The sequence below is a fragment of the Vollenhovia emeryi genome, unplaced genomic scaffold, assembly GCF_000949405.1.
Source record: "Vollenhovia emeryi isolate VEMERY1.0 unplaced genomic scaffold, V.emery_V1.0 DF939131.1, whole genome shotgun sequence".
NCBI classification, from domain to species: Eukaryota; Metazoa; Arthropoda; class Insecta; order Hymenoptera; family Formicidae; genus Vollenhovia; species Vollenhovia emeryi.
Genome location: NW_011967235.1, coordinates 1541594 through 1555072, shown reverse-complemented (window position 1 = coordinate 1555072; position 13479 = coordinate 1541594). Strand labels below are relative to the sequence as shown.

Here is a 13479-nt window from a genome sequence, read left to right as displayed (position 1 = left end):
TTAAATAAAAATAAATAATTCTCGCGAAATGTGTGAGTATTTGCCTTGTCTAGCACGCAGTACGGGACGTAAAGTTCTTCGATTGTCCTTAAGAAATTATAATTGTAGATAAAAATTCGTTTGCATTTACGATGTTATTTCCGTCGCGATAAATATTCGCTGTTATTATGCAACCTACGCTGCATATATCTCTGCCGTTTCACCTACATACATACATGCATATATTCCTCGGTTTTAATGCACTCCTGTATTCGAGTGATAATTTTTACGCGCTCTGGATAGTTATAGTAAAACGATTCTGCAAGAAATGTGTGCTAATAAGAAGAGAACAATAATTTCCTTTATCTCGCTAAAACTCGATCTGATTCTCTTTATTTTATTTTCATCCCGCAACACCGCAAAAAGTTTCGTACTTAAAAACCGAGATCGGCCGCGAGATCTCCGAGTGCACGATCAGTCTTCGTGGGAACGAACGGAGTGCATTCTTCTTTGCCGGCTTAAGGATAAAAGAATCTCAACTCCCGACTACGTAATCGTCAGCAGAGATAGCGAGATTCGTAGACCGTGAACGCATTTAGGAGTCCACCTTCTTTCCTACGGTATGCCCGTTATAAATCCACAAAACGCGACCGAGTGCTTTCTGGGTTATTCCATTCCTGTTTTTTTTCTACTTGCAATGCTTTTTCCAGTGTTTGCATACGGATGTGGTTCAACAGGAAACTGTTTTTCATGTTGTATTGTACGTATTTTAAAATTCTTGATTGTTCAAAAAATATATAAATTATTATATTAAATATGATACTTTTACGTTAGTATCGTCACGCGTCTTTGTAACTTCGGTACATTATAAATTATAAATTATATTTTAACTTTATATCAACAAAGTATCGTAATTAAAAATGAATATTTAGAAGAATGTAGAATATTCAAAGATTTTAATAAGATTTTAATAAGAGAAAGAAGTTTCTTTAATCACATTGTTAGAGATAGTAAAGTTACATCGATTTGTCACGAAATAATTTAGTTCAGCGACTCTCGTTTTGAGTGACTCGTCATTTGAATACAAATAGTAGCAGCCAAAGTCATTTGGATAAAACTGTATTAAATTTACATTTTTTTAATTAAAAGATACAAAAAGTAAGCTTCAACTCTCGCTGTTCCACTTTATCAAATACGTACACTGATCTTGTTCTTATTTCCTTATTATTTTTAAATTAGATTATATTTTGCTTCTACTTCTCCTGAAAAGTTCATTGCAATATCAAAGCGCGTGTATGTTTATAGATGTATATAACGTGTAATGCGTCTGTATAATGTAGGTATGTGAGTGCCCAAAGTGTATTGAACTGGAATCCGTGGGTTCGCTAAACCCAAATGACTGCGGATCAGTCATTTCTGCGGGAATTAAATTTATATCCTCGCCATTAGCTCTTCTACGCATTATGTAATATCAATCAGAGGTCGTGTTTCAAAGAAAAGATTAATGAATCAATTGTACAGTAACTCGAATGAGATTATGCGATGTTATCAATAGGGAGAGCAAACATCTGTTGTCTGCGTCCCTGCTGTATTTTGATTCATATAACATAGGCTGATTTACATCGGCTACAAACAACAAACAAAACAAATAAACAACAAATAAATGCTATAAATTATTATCCCCATGGCATAAACTGTTAGGAAAATATTTCTATCTCAGTTTAATAATTGAATTGATAAAATTGAATAATGGTAGGAAATATTAATAACGAATTATCAGGAGCGCGTTGCCATGAATAATGTGTAACGTCTGTCCGTATATTCTATCATTAAATTAATGTGTCAATTTCTCTGTAAAGTTACGAAACCGGAGTAGAATAAGTGCACCTGGATAACTGTGGAATGATCCAATATGCATTTGTTTACCTAATAAGAAAAGAATAGACTTATCCACTATGTAAAGTTCCATTTTCAGAGAACTGTAATGAAGACTGTAATAAAATTGTAAGTAAGACAAAATCTCTCATACAAACAGGAGCCTTCAGGAAGTGGCTCTATTCTGAGTGGATTTATAATGGCCCAATAACAAGAGGAAGCGGATACTCAGAAAGACTTCAGAAGTTTGTCTTCATCGAATGTCTCTTCCTCCACAAAGGGGCTACGGTTTTCACACTAAACATCCGCTGAAAGTGAATTTCAATGTTGCTTAAAAAGTCCAAGACATTTTAAGACAAAGTCTTGATCGATATTTGGTGAGCACGATAATATGTACGTAGCGTAGAGCAGATAAAGAAGCGAAACAATGCGATGTACTTAGATAAATTTTATCCCTACGTTTTTAATGTCAATTTATGGACCAAATAGATATCGATTTAAATAGATTGAAAATTAATTAAATATATAAAGGGTATAGGCCAATAATGTAACGAGCAACTCAATTTAATATAACGCCGTTAAATATTTTACAATCAAGGAACAAAGAAAAAGTATAACGACGCAAACAAATAAGATCGAAGGATACAGAAGAAGTTGAATAACTTATAAATAAAATTAATAAATTATAGATACGCAAATAAGGTTAAAACTTTGTACAATTAACAATTAAGAATTGATGTGATGAAAATTAATTGTTTTTAGTCCTAAAACAGAACGTAAATTAAAGGTACAAAGATGAGAAGATATAGAAAAAGACTTTTTATCGACAATGAGTCACAATGTGATATTATATTTATTGAAACGCGGCATGGCGTGTTTATCGTTCGATGCCGCGGTTATTTCGTAATACTGTGTGCGTTTACATCGGAAGCAAGAACGCCATTCGTTCAAACATTTATCGTCGTTAGAGATAGGTTTCATAATTTACACTTTATCTCCGCTATCCGACGTATGCTCTTTCCGGACGGCACGAACCCTCGTTGATTCATAAAATTGTTTTATCGCACCCAAGGGCGGTAGATGTGGTGCGGCAAGTACCGTGCGCACATAAATAAACATACGGTACAGAAGGAGAGCATTCTCTCATTTCAACGTATCGACAAGTATCTGGTAGAAATTCACGATGTGTTTTGCTGCTACTTAAACGTAAAATCGTATTTTTTCGTTTCCGACACCCGATTGAATTTGTGCGCGACAACTATATTTAAACAAGCAACATACGAAAACAGCTTTACAAAATGGAATGCCAACAACCAACAGTTTTATCGTATTTTCAACGCGGAATCGATTGCTCGCCCGATCGAGTATTACAAATGCATTGTATCGCGAATAACGTAGTAGAGTGAACGCCGACAGCATTCATCGGTACTCCACCATATTTTCAGGGATTACAAGGATTAATAATTTACATATCGGAGACGTTGACTGGAATAAAATAATATAAGGTGAGCGTCTTAAGAAAAAATGCACGTTGCGCAACGTGACGCGAGATAAATGACATTGCGTAAATTGAGAAAAGAGTGGGTAGAAATGCGGAAACAAATGGAGTTAACTTAAGCCGTGAATATCCGTCGTGCGAAGTTTCGTAGCAACGAGGGTTTTATGAAACGGAAGAAGAATATCCGAAAAATTTTTCGGTGTAACCGTAAAAAAAAAGACTTTTCTTGCAACGCAGTTGGCTCTTTCTGTCTTTCCCTCTCGTCGTGAGACTTTATTGGCGACGGCAAATTTCAGAAACGAAAGATATCGCTCGCGTGTATCCGTGCATTGACTTAAGGATTTATAGATCGGTGAATCTTGCCGGCGACGCGGATAAAATGTAAAATGCACAAGCTGTGTACGAGAGAAAATGGAACGCAACCGGAGGTAGAGAAATTGGAAACCTAAACAAACACTGGAGGAAAATCATAAATCATTTCTCGGGACATTATAAAGCCCTAGCGTCGCGCGAGAGGTGCGAGGGAAAAAATTTTACCTATCTATCTCAATCACGCGAGTCCTACAAAGTTGTCGCGAAATTGTAACTCCGTCGCGACTTGACTAAACAATAATCGAGTACGTGGTCGTCGAATGATAGAAATGCATGAGGCGCGTGAGTAACATTTCAATATGTTTCTTGTATATAATATTTTTTCCCCTAGACTGTATTTTAATATACTTTGCAAAATATGTAGGTACATATTGTATAAACATATATCGACAATATATGTCGTTGGAAATGGATATAATCTTTGATATTTTGCAACAAGTGATTGCAATAATCATTTAACGGATGAAACCAAACACATCATATTAAATAATTACGTTGTTTAATTAATGATATGGGCATGTATACGTTTCTACATATCTTTCATTGATTTTGAAAATCGACATGCAACGTCCCGAATGGAATTCAATAAATTACGTGGGATGTAGCACGCGTGCAATAATGCATTCTAAAATTTCATGAAATTAATGGAATTGCAGTTGACCACTTAATACATTTACGAAACATGTAATTACAGGACTTTCATGAGAAATAATTATATCTTTTGTTTCCAGAATATACATTTAATTGATAATTTGATTTTATTGTCCATTTGTATTTGTCCAAAATTCAGAAACATAAATGGCAACTGCAAATTACTTCGTATACGTACGTAGATATAGTGCGCCAACATGTTGATAGATCTCTCGCAGTTCATGGATTCGTTCCAAGAGTAAATGCAGAAGTGAAATTATTGTGCTGTCTTCTGCGCAAACTTATTTGAGCTACGATTACACGTCGCGTTTTCCGCGAGTAACACAATCGAGGGAAATGACACATATGAATTGTCCGAGATTCAAGACTGCTGAAGTTTTTGAATGAACTCTTCGCCGTCGGGATAGAGCGCGATGTTCCGCCGGACCATCATCAGCATCTCATGGAGGTGCTGAATAATCGACTGAGATCACAAAGAAATCTCTCTCTCTCTCTCTCTCTTTCTCTCTTTCTCGTACACAAAAGGAAAAGTTCCGAATTCTGTATTCGAAAAGAGAGTGGGGGGGGGGGGGAGAAAAGTAAAGTATCTCTGTTCTTGGATGACGACAGAAATGAAAGAACCGTGAAGAGACCATGAAAAGGAGCACAGCCGGGCAAAAAGTGGCTGTGACGATGTACAGTCGCTCTTGCAACCCTCACGTCTTTTCTCTCCTCGTCGTTAGAACGGAAGTTATTTACCCGGCTTGGCGTGGGTTTCGCTTCCAGTGAAGCTACAAGCAAGGTTCCGATTAATTAGCGGCAAAAGTTTAATCGTTTTTCCTGATAAGAGCCGATTTGGATGTACCGCCGGTCGTATCGACTCGCCGCCGAGGGTCTTGCTTTGAATTTCCACATGGGATACAGCAATCGTACGAATGAGTCGGATGGACGATAGAAATCGTAGGAATTTTTTTAGCTGCACACGGGGTACCCCGAAGGAATGTAATTACGAACTTTCGCGCGTTAAAGTGGGTGGTTGCCGGCGCAAACGGTGCGCGCTCGTCTTTACGATGAGTCATCCCATTATGTTCCGTTAATTGAACGTAAATATTTTACGAAACTAAGATTTGTGCGATCGAAACACGAAAAGAATTGAAGCAAAAATGAGCAGCTATTATAGTTATTCTCGAATTCTCAATCTCTCCCGGAATTTATAAATCGACGTTTGTTACTCGCACCTCAAGAAGAACTGTGCAGAGTATATTGTTCTATAAAAAAATTTCAGTTCAATCTGTTATTTCGTCCAACACACACCTCGTGACATTTTTACTTGTGTTTAACAATTAACAATGCAACTTCAATGGACTTTGCACTCTCCAACCAAAGAGTGCAATCAAAAATTTTTGCCTTCTTATTCCTTTGACTAATATTCTACTAACATAGCGATATTGGCCAAACAAACGATATGAGATCAGTGACAATTACGAAACAGATTACTTAGGCATTGGCCAGTGTAGGTCGTTTTTTGAAAAATACTTATCATTGTTTTGAATTGCTGGCGATATCATATCTACCTCAGAGAAAAAAAATTTCACTATAAAATAATAAAAGCAGAATTGCGGAGTTTGATTGTAAGAATAAAGCCGTCAATATACATATGCAAGCTATGACACAACCTCTATTTGTATTGCATTCTCGTTTCATTTTCTATATTGCTTTATATTCTATATTGCTATCTCGCGTTATATTTTTTTCGCATATACAAAAGCACCGTTATCGGTGACACTACCTATTAATACGCGAATGTATGAAGCGAAAACGATGCGACGTAACTTACTAGGCAAGATATCCGCTTCCGCTGCGTTTCGCGCCGTCTCTAGTGGCGCGAAAAGTTTAGAATTACAGCTCGCGCAAGTTTCGCAACGCATGAAAGGCTCTCTGTTGCCTGCGAGCCGGTTCCCGTGCTTGCGCAGGAAGTCCAAATCCGGTTATGGCTCGAGGGAACTAACTAAAGTAGATAATAACAAGTTATTTTAGTCAACTATAAAATTTGTGCTTGCTCGTTATATACGGCGAATGAGAAAAAATCAAGAAATTATCGTTGCACCTTACTTTGAGCAGGCGTAAATCTTTCGCAAGCCATAATTACAGAGGCGAAATTCCCGAAAATCTACGTTCTCTTACAATGCACTTATTATGAGTATTATCATGTATGTTTCGGTTCTTGCTACTTCAAGATGTTCGAACGTTATGCGCAAGTTGCTATTGAAGGTTACTTTAATATATTGTAAAAAGCTCTTACAATGTTAAGATTTTTCCAGGATCACACAATAAGCTCTTGGTATAAGCTGGTGGTATATTCAGGCTTGTAAGTTCAAATAAACATATGTAGATTAATATTTAGTAACATGCTCGACGGATAATAATGAATAACCACCGTCCAAAACATGGGTAATTATCGTAAAGCGAGAGACAGTCGAAAGCTGGGCAACACGCTAAATTTCGAGGAGGAAACTTCGAGAAGAGATAACACAAATCGGATCACGGAAATCCTCGTCTTGCGGACAGTGATTTCGAATTAACGCCCCGATTCTGCAGGAAATTATTGCCGATCGATGACCGGAACGATTCCATGCCGCGGCAATTCGTCCAAACCCCATGAGATACTCGAGATACATCGAAAGGAGAGAAGGAGGAGAGAGAGAGAGAGAGAGAGAGAGAGAGAGAGAGAGAGAGAGAGAGATTTGTTATGTATTTGATATTAATTGCATAACCAGTTAATTTAATTAATTTCAAGTTTTATTTGTCCAATCAAGACATGCTTTCACGATAAATATAAAGTGAAAATCAAAGATATTAGCGTTATATGTATATGTATAATCAATATCGTAAGAATACCTATTTCAAATGGCTATTTCAAAGTGCAATAAATTTGACTTTCCGCGTGTTTACGTAAAAAAGGTTTTAATTTATACTTTTATCATGAAAGATCTAAATTTCAATTTCAATAGGCGTTTCGCTGTGAAATTCTTAAAAAAATTCGTGAAATGATAATTGGATCCGAGTTTTCAAAAGGGACAAAATTTCAAGACTAATTACGCTTTTTCTTCAAGGTGTTCTGTCTCGTTTACTTAACACTTTTCAGGAAATTTCCCTACCTCGGCGTTACCAAAAGTAACGGACATCAGACAGATATTTCTCGCGGCGTACGAGTCGGCAGTGAGAGAAAAGTGAGACGGAAAATCGAAGGCGGCCGGGCCAGTCTGCGAGAATTAATATTCCATGCGCGACCGGGGTTCTTCGGTGCGCACTATGAATCGTATGAACCACCGCTCTCCGATTGCACTCGTCCTACCTAAATCAATCTCGATTAATCCCAATGGTGATACCGGGTCATTGGACCGGTCCCAAAGATGGCCGCAATGTTAATACCTCGCGCTTCTCCGGCTTCCTGCCGCTCCCGGTACCCTCGTCCCGTTACCGGTGCTTCCGCGGCAGGAAATTTCCTCGAGCTGCGGAACACAAGTCTCCGGGCCGATATTTCATTTGCATAGCTCGTACAGACTGATATTAGCCCATTACGAGATTCAGGTTCACGGTTGCGCTAATCCTCCGATAGTCCGGCAAAGTTTGCCGGCCGTGTTAAGTAGTCGCGCTGAGGCTTGGCCCGGCGGGAACGCGACTTCGCATGTGTAAACGCTTATTATTTCGAAAACTTCGTCGCAAGTGGGCCATTACTTGACGCTTATTGTATTCCTCCGAGAATGTCCCAATAATACACGGATTAATCCTTTAACTTCCAGTGTTTCTATTTGTGAATACACCTTCCCTTAATTAATAACTGATAGTACTCTACGTAATAAAATTAACCACGGTAACTGTTCGATTTATTCATACTTATGCCTTATTTTAAAGATTAAAATATAATGGAATACAGTATAAGTAATAGTTAACTTTACTGGTTAACTTCACTAATAACATGTGATACATGTAAACGATGTGAAAAAGTTATCTTTGATATTTCTCTGATTAATATTGCATTACGGCAATATATTTCATACATAAAAGTATGGACTTGAAGAAAAATCAATATATAAAATCTGCTGCGTAATATCTATAGAAAGCAAGTTAGAATTAATTACAGTTCACAGGATAATATGTACAAGCATCGTAAAAGCGTATTGTCGTAAGAGAGGGTCTGTGTTGCAATTCATATTGTAATTAAAACGAGGAATCTTTTTCAGCTTCATGCAACGTCCATGACGGATATTAAATTACGGCGGTACTTTGCGCACAAAAACGCCGTAAGACAGTGGTATCACAGTGCCACTGGTTATCATCAAAGCTGGTTATCGGGTTTTTCCGCGGAAACGTATGAAGAGATATTCGCTCCACAGCTTCGCTGTTTCGTAAACAAATTCGTTTGTCGAAATAAAAACTAAATGTTCGGTTTAAAGCGAGGTTTTACCGAACCTTCGTCGCGAGCGTTTAGCTCACGGAAATTTATACTAAACCCTGATATATATATAATTACGCGAAGTGTGTGCTCAAAGAATTATTGTATTTTCCCCCGGTGTAAAATCCTCGGGCTCGATGTAAAGGTAGGTCAGCAGCGAATGTACATCGACTGATTTAGGTTGGCCTGCGAGTTAGAACGCGGGTTAATGGTACGTCCCTCGAGGTTCTTGTTTCTGCCCTGCTTCGGTTACCTTTATCTGCCCGTTAATTAACCGACAGGGTATGCTTTGAGAAATGATTAGTTGATTAGTCGGAGCAAACTGCAGTCATAATTCGTTAAACTGTTGTCTGGAGTAGCGTACCGCGGTGTGCGCTTCAATTTATTATTAGCTGTGACGTATAGATTCTCGTAAATGTCGCGCTATTCGGGCAATTTCGGAAAGTTTATCGCACGTTACAATGGAGTTACTCAATGAACGGTTTTTAGAAAAGAGCTGGTATAAGTGTTAATTATTTTACAAAGTGGTTTACAACAGTGAATTAGTAATAAATAGCACGGATATTTTTAGTAAGTTAAATAAATAAACAACGTCAGTGTTTTCTTGACCATACCTGACATTTTTAGTAGTACAGAAAATTTATTGCGAAAAATATTACCTCGGCCAGGGTTTGAACCTGGACTTCCCTACACTTTAGACGGGCGTCTCACCAATTCGACCACCGAAGCACATGATAATATTTGTCGCAATAACAGTATAAAGATGTTGTCCGCCTAGAGTGTAGAGGGAGGTCCAGGTTCAAACCCTGGCTGAGGCAATATTTTTCGCAATAAATTTTCTGTATGATTAAAAATACCAGGTACGCTCATGAAAACACTGACGTTGTTAATTGTCGCTGGCGACATGAAGAATTCTTATTAGTTAAATAGTTATAAGTATATTTAAAATGTTTACTACGATGATTTGAGATTTCAAATGTTTAAAAAAGGTATTATGTATTTTTGCTATAAAACTTTCTACACTAGATGCTGCAAGCATCCAGTATTGAAAATTAATAGCCTTGGGAAAACAAGAATGAATTATCTTTGATATGCTGCTGGTTTAACACGACGGGAGACATGGACAATCCGTACAGTCTTCTTGCATATTTCGATGTGCATCACACGTCGAAGGCGCGCTGCAAGAAGGCGCGAAAGTGTTGATTGCTGGAGCAAGGTGGTCCGTGTAATCGTCCTACTCCCCGAGGGCGGTAACTCAAGGATTGACTGAGGAAGGGCAACGCGCGGCGCGGCGGTAAGCTTCATCCGGAACTTCGAAATTGTCTCCAATCTCTCCCAATTGTCTCCTCTTTCGGTTCGCAAGCAGCGCCAGTCGAGTCTTCACGGACCTGGTCCGACAAATCCTGCAATTTCCCGGGTGGTTGACGTGACTTTTTAACTCTGCTAGTCCTCACCTCCATCTCGAGTTCTCGACGTTTCTCACAGCTCGCTCGAATCTCGCCCGCTTGGACCACGCGCTCTCGAATGCGCGGCACGTTTCCGGATCCGAGCTCGCTCAGGGAGAGACGGAGTTTCGTAACGTCGATGACTTCTGTTGTCTTCTCGCTCAATTGCAGGAAGACGAATGCGCTTATCAAATCCCGTCTTTTGTTCATATGTGCGGCGGTGCGACAGGGAGATAACACGCGACGGGAGTGTACACGCGGAGGAATAAACGCAGGACCGAAGAAGAAGAAGAAGCGGGAGGTGTAGGAGACGAAAACTGTCAGCGTCGCGTAAATCACGATTCTCGTTAGCGCCGGTGGTTTGAACCGCTCGCCGCTCTCTGGTAGATTTAGTATCCACGGCGCTATAATCTCCGGTAATGCATTCTCACGGACGAAGCTACCGCCTCTCGGTATACAATGCTGGAGTGTACTCAAGATTCAAGTTATCGCGATGCTGATTACTTATACCCTAAAACAGTTCGCGGGAACGCGGACCTGAGCGCAAACGCCGAGCGGTACTCGAGACGCGGCGAGATATTTAAATGGTTTAATAGCAGCGGTAATAGGAAAATTAATCCTATTCACATCGCGGGCTAGGCACAGTGGCAAACTCCCCGTATAAATGAGTACAAATGGAGCTAACGATTGGGAGGTGAATTTCAAAATTATCTGGCCGTACCAGAGGATTACGAGCTAACGGAATAACAGATTACAATAATCTGTTTTGATGTAAATGTCGGGCTATTAAAAGTTCTAATGTTCTCGTTTGGTGTACACATCCATAGTGCATACTGTAGTAAGGAAAGTTTTGGGAAATCCTTCTTTGGTCCGTATTTTGTTGAAACGTCGCTCGTATTTCATGCGAGCAAGGGCCCGAGGTCTCGTATTCTTGGTCACTGATGCAACACCACAATTGTTCGCCACAATATAGCGAATACGAGTATGTGCCGGGCTTGCACCCGACAGGGCTCGGCCGCATTTATTATTTAAGTCGACCGAGGATACATCCTGCCCCGACGGCAACCGCGATGATGAAACGCCGCATAAACCGGAATAAAATCGATACATAAATAAAAATAATCGCGCAAAGTTTCTATCATGATTAACTAATGCATGTAGAAAATTGCTAGAAGACGCTTGGCTGGCAAATTCTATTATAATTCAAGAAATTTATTGCGAAAAATATTACCTCAGCCAGGGTGCGATTTTAGCAGAAAAATTAACGCGAAGATGTAATCAGTAGTACTGTTTATTGCGATAAGGTGGTCGAATTGGTGAGACGCCTAGAGTGTAGAGAGGTCCAGGTTCATACCCTGACTGAGGTAATAGTTTTTACAATGAATTTCTTTGATTATAATTTGCCAGCCAAGCGTCGTCTAGCAATTTTCTACATTGGTTAATCATGTACTGGCGTTAAATAATTCTTTACGTTTCTATCATGATATTTAACATATAATATGTATTTCGTCAGTTCAAATCGTACACAAATATCGCATGCCATTTTGCGGGCGTACGTTTGATATCAAATTCATGCTGAGATGTTATAATATTTGTTTAAATTTGCGAGGAAACTCCTTTAGTCAAAACACAGCTATCGATATCGTCCATCGTGAAACTTTCTATTACACCGTAGCCGTTTTCGGCGCCTCAAGACTCGACGGCCGCGTAAACATATCGTCGCGGAAAGATTCGATTTTCCGAGGACGGAGTTGGACGACCTTCCACGAGCGCGTATTACGAGAAAGTAACTTCCCGGCCGAAGTTGCCGGTTGCGCGACGCGCGAAACCAAGTTTCCGCGAAGCTGCGGACTATCCGCATAGTTTTGAGGGATTTATGGCGTGCGTAATTTGATCAATTAGTACCCGCCTAAGTAAAATGTGTGGGATAAACCTGATATTTTCCCGACACGATGTTCCGAAAGCGCGGCGTTTATCTCGCTAAAAGTTGTAATTCCGCGGGAGTACCGTTTGCTAATGGGTTTACCGCGGATTTACGTGTATTTTGGTTCATGGCTCGACGAATATATCATCAATAGCGACAAATTAGAAGAATAATCGTAATGAATGGCAACACGAAAAATGTATTAATGCGCGTGTTAATACAAAACTGTGATATATGTGTAAATAATTGTACAGAGTAACACACTCTTTTAAGAATTAACGTTAACGCGCATTCAACGCATTAAACCAGTTACGTATAAATATTGCATATTCATGAATGTATAAATTGCAGTTGAATTTCCGTAAATCGTTGTCGCGGACGACTAATGAGCGCCTTAGATTACTCTATTGCGCGGCGGTAGTTGTAAGAAGCAGAGCTTTAGGAACAACAGCTCGAATAATACATTGTCTTTACCGCGAATACCAAGTAAGAACACTTAACGAGAAGAGTAATGAACGCACGGCATTCCTATTTGCCCCCGAACGCGCTTAGAAAGCGACCGTGATGAACGAAAAAGAGGAATGCAATTTTTCCGGCGTAACGAGCAGCTCCGAAAAAACTCGCGCCTGTAGAAGCGCACCTCGCCAGGTGCGACAAGAACCCACGAAACGGAACCTAGTGCCCGCATTGGCTGCCGCAATACATCACGACGGCAATAATTATAGGACAACAAGAACAGAAACGACCAGACACCTATGGTCACCTACGATAATTTTAACCTGTGGCGGAGTTGGTAATTATAGCCTGTATGCGACGTTAACGTTGTAACATTCTCAACAAAATTCGGAACAAAGCTTGGATTTTTCCAGTTGCGGGAAAACCTACAGATCTAAATATCTGCGAATATGACAATATGTAAATTAGGCGCATATATTTTCTTCGCTCCGTGTTACACACCTACATGTACAATGCTAAAAAATTGCAATGTATCACGTTATAATAATCCACCAGCTCATTTTGAAAATTTTCGAAAAGAGAAGCAATATGCACACGTCACATATTACATTATTCTTATTTTACATTTGCCTGCATCAGAGTTCTGTATCAAGGTGCGACAAATGCATAAATACATTTATGTAATAGACATTTATGAAAATGAAATAATAAATTGTACGTTAGTTTATCTAAATAATTTTGTAAAAGTAACAATTAATTTATTTTCCACATTATATTTCATAAAATTAATTGTCTATATTAGGTTCCATGGAAGAAGTTTTCTCAGGACAAATCGACCATATGC

At 39.1% G+C, this 13479-nt stretch overlaps 1 protein-coding gene across 3 annotated transcripts in view; it reads left to right on the top strand.

Moving 5' to 3' along the window:
* Nucleotides 1-13479, top strand: part of LOC105568147 (glutamate receptor ionotropic, kainate 1) — a 150509-nt gene that overhangs the window by 31395 nt on the left and 105635 nt on the right. The gene's annotated exons all lie outside the window — the stretch shown is intronic.